Here is a 9,580-nt window from a genome sequence, read left to right as displayed (position 1 = left end):
TACTAACAGACGAGAAAATAAAAAAAAATCTACATCCATAAGACACTAATATTCTTTGGCGGGATCGAAAATGTCCAAATGCTAGATTTGGCGGGATTCCATAAGCACAAATATACGTTTTTTCCGGTTATTGGGCGGAGTTCGGGTCGGGTCACGCATTCTGCTTATTTCTCTTCAATGAGGGCCCACCATTACACGTGTTAATTTGTCATTTGCTACCGCATGCAGAGAACATGCGGTGGTCGGACCGAATAATTTTTCGTCAATTTGGCTAGCGCGAGCAGCTCCTGTTCGGCTCGTTCGTTAAGTTTAATGAGTCGAACATGAACAAACTTTTAAGCTCGAAATATAAACGAGTAGAACACGAACAAACATTTGTTCCCTCGTGTTCGGCTCGAATTTGCTCAAAAAGAAATAAATAAATAAATATACACACACATATAATACATATTCATAAAATTAAATATTATAAATTGTAATTAATTAAAATTTTAAAATATAAAATTTATCAAATTTTAAAAAATTAAATCCTATAAACTATAATATATAACAAATTATTAATAAATATTATTTATATAATATCAATTATATAATTAATATAACATAATATATAAGTATAAAACTAAAAAAACCCTAACTCCTAAGCCCCAACCTCCCTCTCGAATGTTCTCGGGTTCGGCGATTAATATAATATAATAAATAAGCATCTCCCTCTTCTGAGTTCCGACTCTTCTCCTTCTCAAAATCGTGAAAGGCGTTCGGCCGCTAGAGCTTAGGGTTTGTCGTTTGTGTTTGTTGCTATCCTCATTTTCTGAGTCATCTCCTTCCCCACTCAAAATCACGAAAGGGTTTCGGTGGCAAGGGCTTAGGGTTTGCTCTTCCTCTTCCTCTTCCTCTTCTTCTTCTTCTGATACATCTTACTCTTCCAATTCCTCCAATTTCGAGCCGAACTCGAGCCAAACTCGAGCACGAAAATATTACTCGAGCATAACACGAACACACCCTTCACGAACCATTTCAAACACGAGCCGATTTCGAACACGAGTCGATATCGAACGAGCTCATTTACAGCCCTATAAGTGAATGAGAGTTTTCGTATATATTTATTATTTTATTATTATTGTTTTATTTTTAATTTGTATTTAAATTTGCATGACAATCATTTGAGCATAAGATTCCATATCATGAGTGTCTTCAGTAGCCAAATCTGTGTTATAATTAATAATAATAATGTTAATATGACCGAAAGTGGATCATTTGTCAAAATAAGATGTTTTATGTAATAGTTTAACTAAGTTAAATTTATTATTATCTAATAATAAAATCTCATGGGTAGTCTCTTGTATTTCCTTAGTTATTTTTTTAATATTTGACATCAATGATTAGGATATGTAAACTATAAAATAATTAGAATAATGAGGCATACCAATTTAATATTTAAAAATGATATAAATAAAGATGTAAAGTATGAAATTTGTCGCAAGCAAAACAAAGGAGGAAATCATTTAAATCTATTCTCGTTAAGCAAAATGATTTATTAGTTCTTATTCATAATGATGTTTGTGATTAAAATAAAACCTTGAATAGAAGTGATAAAAAAATATTATATTACATTTATTGGTGATTTTTCAAAATTTTGCCATGTCTATTTAATCAAAAAATAAAAAGGAAGTTTTATATATGTTTAAGAATTATAAATTAAAATTAGGAAATCAATTAAATAGGAAAATTAAGATTTTAAAATCATATAATAGAAATAATATATTTCACTTTTATTTAATAATTTTTATGAAGAAAATAATATCAAACATCAAATTACTCCTCCATATTCACCTCAATCTAATGGAATAGCCAAACTAAAAAACAGAAAATCAATTGATATGATAAAGACAATGTTAATGTCTTCAAATTTAACAAATAATCTATGGGGTGGAGCCTTCTTAACATCTTGTTTTATCTTAAATTGGAGGGCTTATAGGATCTAAATAAAACACCTTATGAATTTTGAAAAATAGAAAACCCAATTTAAAGCATGTAAGAGTTTGGGGTTGTTTAGCTAAAATATCAATTCCATAATATAAAAGAAGAGAAAATTATAATCTAAAAGTGTAAATGGTGTATTTATCGGATATTCTCTTAATAGTCATACTTATAAATTTCTTATCATTAACTCAGATATTGGTGATATTTCTAACAATGTGATCATGGAATCTAAAGATGTTACATTTCTTAAAGATATATTTCCCATGAAAAATTAAATTGCAAAATTTATTATTCAAAAAGAATATTCAAAAGAAAAATTTATAATAACTAATGATGCTAATATTAATCAAAATATTGAAAATATTAGGAAAAAGCCAAAGAACTAGAAGAGATAAATTTTTGGGTGATAATTTTTATTCTCTTTTAATTGAGACATTTATTTTAGAAAATAAACCTATCATATACGATAAAGCTATGAATTTTATAAATACTTCTTTTTGGAAGGAGATTGTCAAAATATGAAATGAATTTCTTTTTATCAAATAAGACTTGGATATTTTGTGATTTACCTCCTAGTTATAAAACTAATGTATGCAAATAGATTTTCAAAAAAGAAAAGAAAATTAGATGGATCTATAGATACATATAAAGCAATATTAGTAATTAAAAGATATACACAAAAAAGTGGTGTTAATTATTTGATGTTTATTCTTATGTTCAATAATACATCTACTTTTAGCTTTATCCTCAACATATAATCTCATTATACATTAAATGGATTTAACAATTGCATTTCTAAATGGTGATTTAGATGAACAAATTTATATGGAGTCAAGAAAGAAAGTTTGTAAATTAGTAAAGTCTTTGTATGGAACAAAACAAGCTCTTAAACAACGATATAATTTTTTTAATAAAATAGTATTATCATGTGATTTTTTTATTGTTGATAATGATTATGTTATTTTATGTTTTTATGTTGATGATATTTTATTTTTTCACAAATCTAGATATTATAAATGATATTAATAAATTTTTATCAACCCAATTTGATATGAAGGATTTAGGTGAAATTAATGTAATAATAGGTGTAAAAATTAATAGAAATGCAAAGAAAAAAAAATCAATTTCACAATCACATTATATGCATAAACTTCTTATAAAATTTATTTATTAAAATGTAAACCCCTTAGGCACTCCATACAACTCTAACTTATATCTTATTAAGAATTTGGATGATAGTGCATCACATTTAAAATATTATCAATTAATTAGTTGTTTATGCATCTAGCAAATTATTCTTGACCTGATATTGTTTATGTTGTAGGAAAATTGAGTAGATATACTAGTAACCCAAGTGAAACTCATTAGAATGTGTTTTAAAATGATTTTTAAATATTTAAAAGGCAAAATAAACTATTGTAATCATTATAATGGTTTCTTATAGTATTATAATAATATTGTGTTGCTACCTTAGTTGGATTGTCAACAATGATTATGCTAAAGTCACTAGTGGTTATGTATTTACATGTTGTAGCTAAAATGTTTATTAATTTGTTACTTTATATTCAAAAACATGTACATGTTATTTTATTAAATTATGACAATCAAGCAACTATAGCAAAACCATAAAGAGTTGAATGCAATAATAAAAAAATGTCACAAGAGAATAAGGCATGACTCTTGATATAAATTATATAAAAGATGTGTTGTTAATTATCTTTTTTTTTTTTTTTTTTTTTTGAGAAAAAAATTGCAGATCCATTGAGAAAAATATTGCAGATCCATTTGCGAAAGGGCTTGTAAGAGATTTTATATTGAGGGCAATAGAGAGGATGAGACTAAAATAATCATCATAGTGGAAACCAAAACTTCATATTAGACAACTTATGATAGAAGGTTCAATGTGTTACAAACTAAGTTGATCAAATGGCTGATAATAGCACATTTCTAAATATTTCAATCGGCATCCAACATACATATAAACCGTGCTAAACTTAATTGATAAGAATGTTGAGTTATAACTCCTAATAAGTTCAAAGATAAAATTTTATGAGATATTATAATTACAGTGCACCTTAAAGATTCCACCTATATAAGTGTTGCAGTAAAAGGTCATTTCAAAGAGATCTTATCAAAACTCTAAAACACATGAATTGAGATGAAAACCCATGACCTTTAAAGCAAGCCCTTGAATAGAAATTGTAGTATGTCTTGTATCATGTGTGTATCAATTGATAAAATAATTAATATATTTAGTTCAAAACTTTGGTTGGCTATGATATTTGATATCGTGAGCTTTTGGTTATACTAAATGAAAATTCAAACCCGAAAGGTACTTTCCTAAATGCACGATAAAAGTTGTCCAAAAATGAGAATATTGATTTTTTACCTTTTTCGCCTCCTAATAGCTATAATTCATAAATATTATTTATTATTTTGTCTATCTTTTAATTATAAATAGATGAGAATGTGAGCTTGAAAGAGTATGAAATTTTTTTATTTATCTCTTACTTTCTCCATAAACATTCATTCTTTTTTTGGGCAACAAGAGAAGAGATTAGTTTGAAGTTTTTTTGATTAGTCGTTATGCACACGCAATCAAAATAAGGGGCAGTTTGTATCTCTTAAAAAGAAGAGAGAGCAGCAAATTGATAGACCCGAGGCTCGATCAACTCTAAGGATAGCGTCATCAACACACCTCTCTCCCAGGTTATTTCAATATCATTACTTATATTTTTACTTGTTTAATTTTGTTGAATTTATTTATTATTTTCATATTGTGAATTCACAATATTATTTTTACCATCCAATGTTCTGAACGCACTCGCGTGATCAGCTTGCAATCGGACGCCATTCAAGTAACTTTGTTGACAGTCACGATAAGTTCATGTAAAATTGCAACTTATTACCTTTGAATTGCATCATTTTCACCTCGCTTCTTTCTTTCAATTATAGGAGGTCTTCCTTTAGACAATCTCGATGTCCCAGACATGGCAATGTCGTTCATTTAACAATCGACCATCATCTGAGTGAGTTTATTGTCAATCAAGCCACTTGGTTCTCGATTTGTATGACATCACATTCAAGCCCCATCTTTCCATTGTACTTTTTTTGTTGAGCTTCCCAAGGTAATTTTGATGATCATGAAGTGCTCTCTCGATCAATCTCTCAGTCGTGCGACATTTTGATACTTTCGACAGAGATCGAAGCAATTTTAACCCAATCTAAGTGTATCATACTAGAAATATATCTCGTCAATATCTCTGTATTAATTTGGCTTATAAATATACTTATCTCCCTTGATTGTGTAATATGTAGGTCAACAGACTGCTTCAACAAAGTTTCACAGCCTCTATCACCAAAAAAACGACCCAAGAAGAATAAATGGAAAGAAACAGGGAACGAAATTTTATCATATCAAAAATAGAGCTGAAAGTGTACATGTATACATAATGTTGAGTTGTAACAGACAACTTGTATGCAAATGAATATGTATAAACGTAATAGATGGTAATTTGGTGGGATGTGTGGCCACCACCAGTTTCCTATGATATTTGTAATTGCCTCGAAGCCATTACTAAATGGTTTACGGTTAGATAGAAGAGGCATCAACGCAATTTGATTGCAAGATCCTAGACCCTGAACACCTATTAACATTGTTTGAAACTCAATATCGGACAGTCGAGAATCAAAGCTGGAGAGTCGCATTCAAACAAGATTGGCAGGTTAAGCATAGTTGATGCCATAAAAGGGAGGCCTCAACCTGTAAGATGGGGAGCATCAAGATCAAGACTGAGAGGGAAGCTTAGATCATCTCTCGTGCAGGTCAGGCTAAATTTCATAAATTAAACAGAGAGGGGAAGCAAGACGAGGGTCATTACCTACAGCGGCTCTCTAGCTCCAACCAGCGTACTTAGCCTTCTAGCACCGCACTCCCGTTCCCGTGGATGCTTTGCCGGTAAACTCCCGCCGGGACTTCTGTTGTGGGAACGAGGGTTTCCTGGAGCAGAGGGCGGAGAAGGATGGGGCTTATAATGAAGTTTAGAACCAAGTGCGCTTCGATTTTTATAAATAATAATAATAAAAAAAGGACATGGGAACATTTTAGGCGGGAAACAAATATTTTTAGGTAAATTTACGTATCTAAGATTTAAACTTTAATATTTACGTTCATAGCACATAAATTTTTAACATTAACTCTAAAAGTCAAATAAATCTTCTATGAATAAGTTTACAGCACAAGTGCTAAAAATATAAATATCAAATTTTACATGTGTTGAATATTTTTAGGACGTTAGGTTTTGTATTGTTCGTCAGTTTACACAACACACCAGAGAAACATGTGCAAGGGGGGTGGAGGAACAGAATGGATGTGTTTATTAGAGATGAATTTTATGATCTTATAATGATCCTTCCTCAAAAAAAATAGAGAAGATCATTCAAGGAACGAAAGAAAAAGGAGAGGAAGCAAAGAAGACTCAAAGAGTTAGTGTAAGATCTCCTAAAAAGGACTGGAAGATGAGAGTCCACCCTATCTTGGATCTCTCTCCTCTTTCTATACATGTTAAGAAAAAAATATTGAAGTATAAGTCGCAGTGTGTAAAATATGTCCACGATATTTTAATGACAAAATTGCGACATGAGTATCATAAAATCTTAAATGAGAATCTAATATATGACAATCTTTGTTGTTGGCATTGACAAGGAGTATTGTTGGCATTGACAAGGAGTATTGTTAAGACGAGCTCCAAGAAAAATGTGATTGATCAGTCTGCTAGTTGAACCTAACAATTAAGTCAGTCAGGCCAATCCTGCATGGCAACTGACACCTCAACAAGTGGGGTCAGTAGTCCACATAAGCATATTATTTCAACGATGGCCGCATCCTCTAATAGATGTGCTTATTTTTGCATTTTGACTACTAGACTTGCTAACCTTATGCTTTGGCCCATAAAAACTGATTTTTTTTTTTTATACAATGCTTTGGATATGTAAATCAATAAAAATTGTGGTACATATGTAAAATTTCCCTAAATTTTATGACAATATATCAATAATATAAGCATAATAGCATAACAAATAATTAATTTCTAAATCAATCAATACCAAAGAAAATTATAAATTTAACGTTACATTGGATTCAATAAGCCATGACATTAATTTTAAATTATAAAAACCTTCTCAAAATTTCCCCAAAAAAAATTTTTTTTGTAGAATATTTTTTTATTCTCAATCAACCAAATAAGCCTTAGAAATCATTGATTCGATTTTTTTTTTCTAGTGACTGCAAGTTACAATTAGGGCTGTAAACGAGCCGAGCTTGAGCGAGTTCCTGCTTGGCTCGTGTTCGGCTCATTCGAAATAGCTCGTGTTCGAAATCGGCTCATGAACAGTGTGTTCGTGTTCGGCTCGAAATTGACTCGTTAAACTAAAATTGAGAAAAATAGATGTAAAGTATGTGATTCGAACCTAAATCAAATTTATACAAAAGAAGACACTAACCACATTGCCACATGAGGTGTTATGATTTAAACTTAAACATAAATATATATAATATATTATTATATAAATAATATATGTAATATATTGTTATATAAAAAGTTATATAAATTTTTTTTTCGAGCCATTTCGAGCCGAACACGAGCGAACAAACTGTTGGTCGTGTTCAGTTCGTTTACATTTCGAGCTTACAAATTTCTTCGTGTTCGGCTCGTTAGGCTTAACGAACGAGCCGAACACAAGCTGTTCACGAACAACGAGTCAAATTGACAGCCCTAGTTACAATAGTTAATAATTTGGTAGTGGCAAGCGTAAATGCAAAAGATTTACTACCAAAGAAATAATGCTTGAATTCATGGTCGCGTAAGTAAAAATCGTATTAATATAGTAATAAAAATAATTGACCTACGCATAGAATTTCACTCTCAAAACAAAAACTTGTATATTGCGAAGCCTTTCGAAAAGTTGGATAAAGAGTATTCTCTGCAATTAGGAGACCCTAAATTCAGAGCCCACTCAAAACTATTAATTTCTAACATTATTTCCACTGAAAGGTTGCCATGGAGAAAAATATACGGGCAATAAACGCAGGCCGTAAGGTCGAACCTAGCCGTATTTTATCAAAATTTTCACAATGCCACACGACCTATTTTCCAAAAGGATCAAATGTGGTTTTCAGGCCGCACCAAACAGGTCCTAAGACTCGAGTTTGAGCATCTCATTTGCTGTTAAATATTAATGCTAAAAAGCAACTTCTCTAATAAATTGCATCATCTAAGGGTGAGTTTGGGGCAGCATTCCAAGAGTTTTATGTTTCATGCCCTCACCACAATCTTGTTTGGGTCATTAATGTTGCGGCTGTATGAAAACTATTGTCTGATTTATATATGTATCACCGTAATTTAAATAAAAAAATTGTTTTCTTAACTACTTTTTTAGAAAAATCGAATCACCCCCAAAAAGAACCGTACGTTTAAAATTTTAATGAGAAAATATGCAAATCAAACCAGTACAGGGTCGGACATGTATCTTCAAACCTTTAAATGTATCTCATATGTTCCTTCGAGAATCAAATGACTGTTCATTTGGTTCTCAAGTTCATGATAATCAAGGCATGGAAAGTCCTAAAAAGCATTTAGAAAACCAATCCGATTGCATCTTTGTTCACTTTATTTGGAGAATTGCTCAACTCATTTAATAATTTCCCAAATCAAATGTCTACAAGTTTAACAAATTAAGATCTACTGGGTGTTGCTTGCTTTTTATAAGAATAGTTGTAAAACTACTGTGATAAAACAAAATTTTTCAAAGCTCTAGATATTATAAATATTATAAGAAAAAAAATCAGACAAACTTTCTTAAATCTACCACTCATTCATAAATCAAATTACAAGAACCACCTTTCTACTACAAAAAAATTTAAAAAAATGAAAAACAGCAAGAATATGTACCACCCAATTCCTATGTAATAATATACCAACCATCCAAACTTCAGTTTTTTAATCTACAGACCACCAGACTCCTATATGTTCAGCATGAATTAAATGATAAAAATTGAAGTTTATGGGGTAGAAATTGGGCGGGTATGAATGGAAATCTCCAAACAAAAAAAAAAATAAAACTAGAGAAATGAAAGTGAACTCTAATTATAAAACTTTCACATAAATGGATCACCAACATTCTTTTTTTTTTCCTAAGAAAAGAGCAGAGAAATATATTTATTGCCATCCAGCAAGACCAACTAAAACCAGAGGCATATGTTATCTGTCTCATAAACCAGCAAACTTCCATGAACAATCAATAGGAATTACAAGTAAGAACATAAAAAGAAAGGAAAAAAAAACAATAGCTTAATGAGTCCCCCTCCAAGAAAACTGTAGTCGTATCAATTTCAGAACAAAACATTTGCCTAAAAATCAAAACTTTTAATCATACGGAGAAAGAAATTATGAACCATGATCAAAACTGTAATCTTGATAGAACAGCATAGAATCAAACCTCATTTTTCGGTACCTTTTCACTACACTCTGACAATCTACATATTCTCTATTCTAATAACAACTCAGTGGCAGCCAGAAATCAAAATCCTCAGCCTAAG

At 30.6% G+C, this 9,580-nt stretch overlaps 1 protein-coding gene across 1 annotated transcript in view; it reads right to left on the bottom strand.

Moving 5' to 3' along the window:
* The window catches only part of LOC110026004 (DNA primase small subunit), a 28,088-nt gene extending 22,060 nt beyond the window's left edge, over window positions 1-6,028 (bottom strand). Inside the window, exon 1 of the mRNA XM_020726742.1 lies at window positions 5,865-6,028. The gene's annotated coding sequence lies outside the window, so the exon portion shown is untranslated. The remainder of the gene's footprint in view (window positions 1-5,864) is intronic.
* Between the last annotated feature and the right edge of the window lie 3,552 nt (window positions 6,029-9,580).

The sequence above is a fragment of the Phalaenopsis equestris genome, unplaced genomic scaffold (genome assembly GCF_001263595.1).
Source record: "Phalaenopsis equestris unplaced genomic scaffold, ASM126359v1 Scaffold000347, whole genome shotgun sequence".
Taxonomy (NCBI): domain Eukaryota; kingdom Viridiplantae; phylum Streptophyta; class Magnoliopsida; order Asparagales; family Orchidaceae; genus Phalaenopsis; species Phalaenopsis equestris.
Note: the sequence above shows the minus strand (reverse complement) of the source record. Positions and strands in the feature narration are given on the sequence as shown.